General features: G+C 43.2%; 1 pseudogene; it reads left to right on the forward strand.

The window, feature by feature from the left end:
- Positions 1–1,349: 1,349 nt before the first annotated feature.
- LOC129008738 (uncharacterized) lies at positions 1,350–3,000 on the forward strand (annotated as a pseudogene).
- Positions 3,001–9,492: the final 6,492 nt, after the last annotated feature.

The raw sequence follows: 9,492 nt of genomic DNA on the forward strand, positions 1-9,492 counted from the left end.
TGTCTATATTCATAACAAGAAAATGTAAAAATAAAGATGTAACTTTTTCCCCACTCAAGGTCATAGGTCCCCAGGTTTAAAACTTTTAATATACAAAGAACTATGCATATTATGCTGTTAGCTCAGTGTTAATAAACTTAATGGCAATAATAATGCACTTTTACCTATATAATGCCATGTCATCCTGTCATTCCGAAGTGAAGCAAAGAGGACAAGAATTTTTAGCTCCATTTTGCAAGTAAAGAAATAAGGTCAAAAGCAAGAAGGGTAGTGAATACAGGGAGCATCTGCAGAATGCTCACTCTCCACTCTTCCTACATTTCCTAATCTTCACAATAACTGCCCTCCCCCTTCCTGCCCAAGACAGGTGTTACAATCTCTCACTCTTCTAAAAAAGAAATTAAGGTTCGGATAAATGACTTGCTCAATGTCAGGGGGCTACTTAACAAAGACAGAAGTCCTTTTAAATCCTAGTCTTGGGCTCTTTTGATTATCTTATTCTACTTTTCGCAGATACCATTCTAGACAAGTTCATTCCAAACAATTACTAGGGCTTTTCAAGAAGTAGGCTATTAAAGCTCTCTCCTCTATTGTTAGCAGGTCAAGAGACTACCTCTAAAGATGTTTTAAGTGCACATTAATAACTGGTATGATCATCTCTGTAAGTGGATTTCCTGCAAGGATGAGAGGCAGTTTTAAATAAGATATTAAGTCTTGCTCGTGCAGAAATGATTTCTGGTTTAATGACATTTTCAAGGAAATGAAATATTCAACATTTGAGTAATATACATGTTACTGAAAACGCAAAGCAAATTTCTAAAATTTATAAAGCTGAACTGCAATATTAACACCAAAGTTCTACACTGAGTTTAGGATCTCTTCTAAGAGTTTTGTAAATTTAAAAAGGAAAATTATATCTGTATTGTTCCTAAGGTGAGCAGAAAACAAAATAATACACTATCATTTGCAATTATTAAATACTAAAAGGTAAGAAAGCTAAATCCAGTTCAACTTCCTCATTTCACTCTTAAGAAAACATTAAACATTCACATAAAAATCTTTAGAAATGGGAAAACAAAGATAGGTTCATGCAAGTCACTTATATAACAGGAAAGAAGCAAACACAAAATATTCTCACAACTAATTCTACCCTTGATGTGCTTTGAAACATCAGATATTACAGCTTATTTTCAAAACAGAACAAAGTCAATATGTTTCTTAAATGTCTTTATAATTAGACAATATTCTCTAACACAGTCAATGAGGCTATATGGCAGTTCTATTACTATAAAAAAAATTAAGCTTCTAATTTTCTAGATATTAACTCCCTTTTTTGAAAAACTGATACCATGCCTGGTCCACAGTTGGGCCTCAAAATGTCTGTTGATTTTGTTGGTGAATTAATCTTACACATAATACTAATTTTAATTTTTCTGTTGATTAGTGTCAAGGGCAATAGTTTCCTCTTTTTTTTATGTTGTAAAATGACCAAACTAATAAGCATCACTAAGAAGAGAGAACCAACATGAACATGGGAAACAAAAAAAGCTCTTTACAGCTAGGCACGGTGGCTCACGCCTGCAATCCCAGAACTTTGGGAGGCTGAGGCGAGCAGATCACCTGAGGTTGGGAGTTCGAGACCAGCCTGACCAACATGGAGAAACCCCATCTCTACTAAAAATAAAAAATTAGCCGAGCGTGGTGGCGCATGCCTGTAATCCCAGCTATTTGAGAAGTAGAGGCAGGAGAATCACTTGAACCTGGGAGGCTGAGGTTGCGGTGAGCCAAGATCGTGCCATTGCACTCCAGCCTGGGCAACATGAGCAAAACTCTATCTCAAAAAAAAAAAAAAAAAAAAAACTTTTTACAACTAGGCCTCCCAAATTCAAGCCTTAACCATCTCTATCCAAAACTGTTTTAATAATTTCAATTAAGTTGACAATCAAATTAAAGGCCAGATAATCTGATACACTTAATGATAACTGTAATTACCATGCTGCTTGTTGATTAGATATAAGTAGTAAGCTTTCTGGTGATATATACTAACTTTGCTAAATAGCCAAACTAAGTTTCTATAGTTTTTCTAAGTCTAGAACCTCTAAACAGCTTAAGTATCAGGAGTCCTCACAATGGCTAAGAAAATTTAATCCAAGCCAAAGGGATCTAAAGTCAATTAACCACAGCTGAGATTTTCTATGTTCCCATTCTCCCTTTCACTCAGAGTCCTTATGTTGGCTGGGGGCGGTGGCTGACACTAGAAATCTCAGCACTTTGGGAAGCCAAGGAGGGTGAATCACTTGAGGTCAGGAGTTCAAGACCAGCCTAACCAACGTGGCGAAACTCCGTCTCTACTAAAAATATAAAACATAGTCCCGTCTCTACCAAAAATATAAAAATTAGTCAGACGTGGTGACCCGTTTGGTGGTGCGCATCTGTAGTCCCAACTACTCGGGACGCTGAGGCAGTTGAATCGCATGAACCCAGGAGGCAGAGGCTGCAATGAGCTGAGATAATGCCACTGCACTCCAGCCTGGGTGACAAAGTGAGACTCTGTCTCAAAAAAAAAACAAGAGTCCTTATACTGCATTAATGTATCCACATTATTCCATGTACTCGCCAGGATTTTTTGTTATAAACATACCCACTCTGGTTAACTTATTAAAAGATTATCAGTCAATTTACAAAAACAACAGGAAGATTTAACAAACAAAAAAAAAAACAAAGGAAGCAAGAAACATCCAGAATTCACAGCACAGAAGACTGTGCTTAAAAGGCTGCTGCAATGAGTACTAATTAACTTATACACACTACTGTGACAATGCTTAACAGGCCAGGTGTGATGGCTCACGCCTGTAATCCCAGCACTTTGGGAGGCTGAGGCGGGAGGATCACTTGAACCCAGGACAGCCTGGGCAACATGGTGAGACCCCGTGTCTACAAAAAATAAAAAAGCCGGGAGCAGTGGCAAACTCCTATAGTTCCAGCTACTTGGGAGACTGAGGTGGAAGGATCACTTCAGCCTGGGAGGTCAAGGTCACAGTGAGCTATAATCAAGCCACCGCACTCTGGCCTGGGCAACAGAGACACTGTCTCAAAAAGAAAAAAAAAAGCACTTAACACACTTTATGAATACAATATGGCACATCTATCTGCCCATTAGAGTGAGAACTCCTCAGTATTTTACTCGTCTTTCCATTCTCAAATGCAAAGAGTATGTGGCATATAATAACTGTCTGAATGTACGACTGACACCTTAAAGCAGTGGTCGGCAAACTTTTTCTGTAAAGGGCCAGGTAAGTAAACATTATAGGCTTTGTAAGCCACACAGTCTCTGTTGAAACCACCCTACTGTTGTAGCAGGAAAGCAGCCATAGATAATATGTAAACAAGTAAGCTACAATGTGTTCAAATAAAACTTTATTTACAAAAAACAGGCAGTAGGCTGGGTTTAGCCCATGGACCACAATTTGCCAAGTATTTTAACAGGAATCAACACTTTTCCTTTCATAATTTAACTGAAGTTGGCACCTACAAAGATATGAGCTCACTACATATGACTATCTGTAATGGATCAATTTCGGATATGACTTTGGGTGGGGGTAAAAAAGAACCGAAGATATGTAATATAGATGAATAACGAAAATAACAGGGCTGGGTGCAGTTGCTTGCACTTTAGGTGGCTGAGGCAGGAGGATCACTTGAAGCCAGAAGTTTGAGACTAGCCTGGGCAACATAGTGAAACTGTATCTCTAAAAAAATTAAAATCAGCCAAGCATGGTGGTGTGCACATGTAGTTTTAGGTACTCCAGAGGCTGAGGTGGGAGGACTGCCTGAGCCCCGGAGTTCAAGGCTGAGCCCTGGAGTTCAAAGCCCTGGAGTTCGTGGCATGGAGCTATGATCATGCCATTGCACTCCAGCAGCAGAGAGGTGACAGTGAGGGAGAGAAGGAGGGAGACAGGGAAAGAGGGAGGGACAGAGGGAGGAAGGAAAAAGAAGTAAAGAATCTATTCGGAACAGAGTTGGAAGAAAGGGCAATTCCATTACCCTTGCCAGTTGACCGGTTAGGTATAGAATGTGCCCCAATCCTGGCCAATGAGGCTCGAAAGACATCTGCTTGGGGGTTTCTGGAAACAGTTCCTCTTATTCCTTTGGATATTGCCCTGTCTGGATGGGATGCAGCAGCCAAACTGGGACAAGGGGCTCACTGTAGGCTTGACCTCCCAGGCTCAGGTGATCCCCCAACCTCAGCATTCTGAGTAGCTGGGACTACAGGTCCACACCACCGCTCCTGGCTCCTTTGCAGCAGCCAAATTGAGACGGGGAAGGGCTGTCTTAGTATGAAGTTAATGGGGAAAATCACAGGGAAGAGAGTTGGAAAGAGAAGGAGTCCTTGATGTCATTATTGAATCATTCTTGAGCCTCTGGACTTCTAGTATGTAAGACATTAAATTTTGGCCAGGCATGGTGGCTCACACCTGTAATCCCAGTACTTCAGGAGGCCGAGGCAGAAAGTCCGAGGCAGGAAGTCTGAGGCAGGATGATCATTTGAGACCAGCCTGGGCAACATATGGATACCCCATATCTACAAAAAGGCTTTTTAAAAAATTAGTTGTTGGCCAGGCACAGTGGTTCACACCTGTAATCCCAGCACATTGGGAGGCCAAGGCAGGCAGATCACTTGAGGTCAGGAGTTTGAGACCAGCCTGGCCAACATGGTAACACCCTGTCTCTACTAAAAATACAAAAATTAGCTGGGCCTGGTGGCATGTGCCTTAAATCCCAGGTACTAGGGAAGCTGAGGCAGGAGAATCGCTTGAATCCTGGAGGCAGAGGCTGTAGTGAGCTGAGATCATGCCACTGCATTCCAGCCTGGGCAACAGAGCGAGACCCTGTCTCGGAAAAAAAAAAAATTAGCTGGGCATGGTGGCACACGCCTGTGGTGGCAGCTACTAGGGAGCCTGATGTGGGAGGAACTTAAAGGATCACTCGAGCCCAGGAGGTCAAGGCTGCAGTGAGCTGTAATAGTGCCACTGCACTCCAGCTTGGGTGACAGAGGAACACTCTCTTTTCAAAAAAAAATTAAGAAAAAAATGACATTAAATTTCCTCATTGTTTAAACCAGTTGGAGAATTTTCTGTTATTTGATGCCAATGCATCTTAAATGATCTAAGGGCTCAAAACTGAAGAGTGCTCACTTCACAAATTTACCTGCAGTCAGTCCTAGTTGACTTAAACTTTTCACAAATAAATTAAAAAAAAAAAAAAAAAACCTTTAAGGTCCTGAAAGCCATAGAGATTATCTACAACTCAGAAGAAAACAGTCCATTATCTCAATTACTAATAGCTTTATAAATTCCATAATCTTAGAGAAAATAAACCATGCAGTACCTGTTTCTTCAATACTGTATCTAAAATATCCTTTCAACAGGATGTTTTTTCTAAGGAGTTGGCAAACTTTTTTCATAAAGAGCAAGATGTGGATATTTCCCACACCAAATTAAAAACCTCCTTTTTTAAAAGACACCATTTCTCATTGTCAACTATATGCCATATGCTAGAAAACAAAAAGTAAACTTTATCTTCAATCATTAATCAAGAAAATCTGTACACAAAAAAATTTGCACATACACACACTTGTGCATTAGCGTAGGGAATTCTACTGTGTGCTTTTATTCAAATGATGAAAACATGAGAAATATGATTTACTCAATGTTTAACACAAGTTAATAAGCATCCTTTCAATGTCTGTTACAATATAACCCTATTTTAACAAGACTTTAAAATCACAAATAAGGGATATAAAGTATATGTTTATCCCTGCATACCTACTGGCATTTTCTATAAACAAGGAATTGCCAACAGCAGCTACCTACGGAAAACAGGACTGGGAAAGGGGCTGGGGTGTTCTAGGCAGTAAGGAGGACTTTGACCTTTTCCTTGACATTTTTCTGAGTTTTTAAACTTTGCCATAAAATATATCACTTTTACAGTTTTTTTTAAATGGCTTAAACTATACATTCAATATAAAGATATATACCAGGAACTTAAAGTAGGAAAGCAGGATTTCTCTAAAATAGGCTAGAAATTGAGGAACTCTCTGGGGCCAGATTGGACACCTCTATCACCAAAGCGGTACGCACACCCTGGCTGCAGCAGTCAAGAAAGTTACGAGAACAGCCTTTAGCTGCATCAGTAATGCCATGAGACTTAAAATAATCTTTTAAGGGTAGAGTCCATAGCAACCCAATCCAGCTCCACTGAATCTCGTACCCCAGGGGTAGTATCAGTTAAGTACCACCTGCCAGCTCGTGGTCTGCAGGAAGTTTCCTGCCACCCAAGAGTGACTTGCTTGACTTCCCTGATGCACAGAAGTAACATGAAATTATATTTAACTACACCTTACAGATAAACTCCAGCAGCATATAGCTCAGTCTTCACAACCTTAATAAAACATATTTTTTTAGACTTTGGCCTACAGGAAATATTGGTTAAAATTTGACCCCGTTTTTAAACATTAGTAGCATAAATTAAAATGCATTAAATTAAAAATGGATGAAAAAACAAGACTCTCACCATCATTCACCATTTCAGACTATTATATCAGATCACACATAGTAGGTTAAAAGATTGAGAACTGAAAGCAAAATAAAAATATATAAATACTTTCACTTCAACAGCCTGCCAAAGATAAAAAAATGAATAATAAAATCCAATTCTGGCCGGGCGCAGTGGCTCATGCCTGTAATCCCAGCACTTTGGGAGGCTGAGGCGGGCAGAACACCAGAGGTCCAGGAGTTCCAGACCAGCCTGGCCAACATAGCAAAACCCCGTCTCTACTAAAAATGCAAAAATTAGCCGGGCATGGTGGTGCACGCCTGTAGTCCCAGCTACTCGGGTGGCTGAGGTACAAGAATCACTTGAACCCGGGAGGCGGAGGTGCAGTGAGCCGAGATCATGCCACTGCATATCACCCTGGGCGACAGAGCGAGATAGGCTAACTGGATTAAAATAAGCATCAGTTTCATTAAAAAGGACTAACTTGAAGATAAATCTTTTGACTCTAGCTCTTTAGAGGATCTAAAGTGACCTTGATGGACAGTGGAAGAAATCACAACATGAAAATCCTTGAGTAAAAATTTATCGACTTAAAAAAAAAATCCAATTCTGCTCTTGGGAACAGTGAACCAATAAACAAAAAACAACGCGTTCTCCATCCAAGAGACTAATGAGACTCAGCAAGGGAGGGAAAGAACAGCAAAGTCTGCCATTTCTTACCATCAAAAGGAAAGTAATCAATTTGACTGTCAGTTTATTAATCACAATTTCCAAAAAAAAAAAAAACAAAAAGACAGACTCAACGTATTTTCCCTACACCCAAATTAATTACATCTATTCTATAGCTACTTCTGAGTCTCTCCTACATACTCTTCCATGTGTGGGGATACAGGAGTGAACAAAACATTGTATGTGATTCCTAAGGTCAAGAACTCAACCTTTTTTCAATGCCATAATTAAATTCTGTCTCATTTAAATAAAACTGTAAAGAATGCCAATGTCTATTCATTCCTTGCTAATAATATACCGTTTATTAAATTCCATCATATATAAAAAAGCGATTAAGCAAAGAAAGTCACTGCAATCGCCTTTATAGCATACGATTAACTTCAAAAGGAGTGTTTTACATGTTGCTGTATTTGAAGGAAAGTATTAGTCTCTGCAAGATAAAGCACACTGGGGAAAGCAAAGAAATTCTGAAAATAAAAAACTGCAATCCTGAATATTAGTCTCCTTTCTCAAATCCAGTGATGCTGTTTTGGCAAATGGATCAAGCCATTATTTATCCAGCAACATGAACGGGGTAATTGTTCCTTCTTAGCTCCATCAGTCATATAAAAGAGTATTTAGTGTTCTAAACAAAAAAAAAAAAAAAGAAGTATGCTCCTTAAACAATAGATTACAATGTCTATGTCAAAGTGCTCGTTTATCAAATAAATAAACCCTTATTATCTTAGGCTTTTATATTTACATACTGCCAGTCTTAGTGCCACAAGAATGCCATCGAGCTCCTCAACAACGTGTCTTCCACCAAAATCTCAACTGTATTTTAAAATATATTTTTATGAAGTTGACTTTTAACACATTTCCAACCTAACAATTACTCTTTAAGGAAAAAAAAACACCAAATATTGGGAATGTCTGAAGAAACATGACATCTGTCTAGGAAGTGATGTAGTCTGTTTAAACTGAAAAAAAAAAAAAAAAATGTACTGCCCCCTTTCAAAGTTAGTCCGGGAATGGAGTTTAGAATCCTTTAAAGGAAAAGAGGGATATCATGTACTGAACTTGTCTGGTGGGGTCTGAGACACTAAAACTGAGCGGCCTCAAGGGCCCGAGAAAGTTACAGGGCTCCGAGAGCTGCAACAGCAGCAGGTAGAGCTGCGGCCGGGAACCGCGGCCCTGGCCTGGCGGGTGCGAGCGGCGGGAGCGGCTGGCGCCCCAAAGCCTGTCATGCAACATCCCCTTTGCCACTGGGGCGGAACGCACGCTCTCTAGTAATTCAACACCCCTCCTTTCAAACTGGAGGCCGGGGAACAAGTTCTAATAAATGCAAAATCGAATTCTACCTACGCTGAATATCTGGATTTTCAAACAACCCTTGGGACCATGCCAGCCCGGGCCCGGGGCCCAGTCCAGGCAGCGGGAGCCCACCGTCCCCAGGGCGCTGGGAGTCCGAGGCCGGCGCTGAAGGCAGACCCCGCGCCCCGAGGAGAGGAGAATCCCGCGGCGGCGAAGGTCGACTTTGGCCCGGCCAGGCACGTTCGGGCCGCGGCTCAGCCACGACTCGGGCTGGGCCTCGCGGCCCCTGCCAGCCCCGGGAGGAGCCTGGCCGGCCGGGCCGTTACCACAGTGGCGCCTCGGCCAGCGGGGCGCGAGCGGAGGCGCGCCAGGCCCTGGCGGCGGCGCCACGGCCGGGCAGCGCGGGCCCCGCAACTTCTCGCCGCCACCTCAGCGTCTCCGGAGAAACCGGGAGCGGGGAGTGGGGGAAGGGAGGGCGCCGCGGCTTACCCGGAGAGCGGGCGGCTTCTGCCCGCGGGCGTGTGGCTGGGGCGCTGCGCGGCGGCGCGGCTGAGGCAGGGAGGGAGAGGCGGTGGTGCGAGCGCTGGGCCGCGAGAGACGAAAGGCGCCGCCGCCACCGCAGACAGCTCCGCAATATGGCCGCTCGGCGCCTCCGCGGGGAAAAGGCGGGGCTGCCCGGCGCCCCCCGCCTCCCCCTGCCGGCCGACCGTCCGTCTTCGCGCCCCGGCCTGAGCGCCAACGCCGCCGCCGGGGGCAGCCCGCGCCCCGCCCCTCCCGCAGGCTCGTAGCCGCAGGCCTGGCTCCGGGCTTGGCCGGGGGTCGCGGTCTGGGGCCGGCCAACGCGAGTGGGGAGGCTGCGGGCTCGGGAGCGCCCAGGGAATAGGGCGAACGCGCCGGAGGGTCGAGCCCTTCCAG

Source organism: Pongo pygmaeus, chromosome 9 (genome assembly GCF_028885625.2).
Source record: "Pongo pygmaeus isolate AG05252 chromosome 9, NHGRI_mPonPyg2-v2.0_pri, whole genome shotgun sequence".
Classification (NCBI taxonomy): Eukaryota; Metazoa; Chordata; class Mammalia; order Primates; family Hominidae; genus Pongo; species Pongo pygmaeus.